The sequence below is a fragment of the Ostrinia furnacalis genome, unplaced genomic scaffold (genome assembly GCF_004193835.3).
Source record: "Ostrinia furnacalis isolate ACB-3 unplaced genomic scaffold, ASM419383v2 OfSCF0606, whole genome shotgun sequence".
Taxonomy (NCBI): domain Eukaryota; kingdom Metazoa; phylum Arthropoda; class Insecta; order Lepidoptera; family Crambidae; genus Ostrinia; species Ostrinia furnacalis.
The window spans coordinates 248,934-249,689 of record NW_021130845.1 but is presented as its reverse complement, the minus strand read 5'-3'; the positions used below and the strand labels follow the sequence as shown (position 1 = coordinate 249,689).

General features: G+C 40.1%; 1 non-coding gene across 1 annotated transcript; it reads right to left on the bottom strand.

The window, feature by feature from the left end:
* Positions 1-262: 262 nt before the first annotated feature.
* On the bottom strand, positions 263-334 carry TRNASTOP-UCA (transfer RNA opal suppressor (anticodon UCA)). The gene has a single exon. It is a non-coding gene; the product is annotated as a tRNA-Sec (tRNA).
* Between the last annotated feature and the right edge of the window lie 422 nt (positions 335-756).

The window sequence follows — 756 nt, the reverse complement described above, 5'->3', positions numbered from 1 at the left end:
TTGACTCGCTACGATATATCAACGATTTGTATGTTTTTTTTCTTAATGTATCTGTATTTACAATGTATCATTATGTTTTAAAGCTAAGCTAAGGCTCTTCTTATTTTGGGACCTAGAATCTAGAAATTAGTACCTCTAACTGCCGGAACACAACAATGCTGTTAACATTGTTGTTATGGCGACAGACTTAGGTAAGATGGTGGTAGCTAGCCAGGCGGACTTAGAACAAGCCCTACCGCCAACCAAACCGAACAGAAAAATCTGCCCCCACTGGGAATCGAACCCAGGACCTCCGCGTCTGAAGCAGGTGGTCTTACCACTAGACCACAGAGGAGGTTGTTGATGCCACTACACAAGAACGCAAATTAAAAAGTGACAGTAAAGATGCAGTCACATCTAAGTTTACTCGTGCATTGCAAATATTCTCACCGCGTACGAATAAGAATGTAAGTACCAATCTTTCCTCGACCCTTCAACCCTCAAGATTTCCTCTAACGTTAATGAGTGTGCTCAATTGTAATTGATTATTTAACTCGAGTTATCGGGCGTTATTCAAATGAGATCGCTCAATGGGGGTCTGACTGTCCTTTATGTGGCCTTAAGACCACTTGTAATTAGCGCCATCAGAATAAGATTTGGAGATAAAGACAATTGGGTGGTTTTAAAGCGCTTTAACTGTTTTTATAGAGCTTTAAAAGAGCTTTGGTCTTGTAGGTGTAAGTAGGTCTTTTGACAAGTAGCCTTTAAATATTCTAT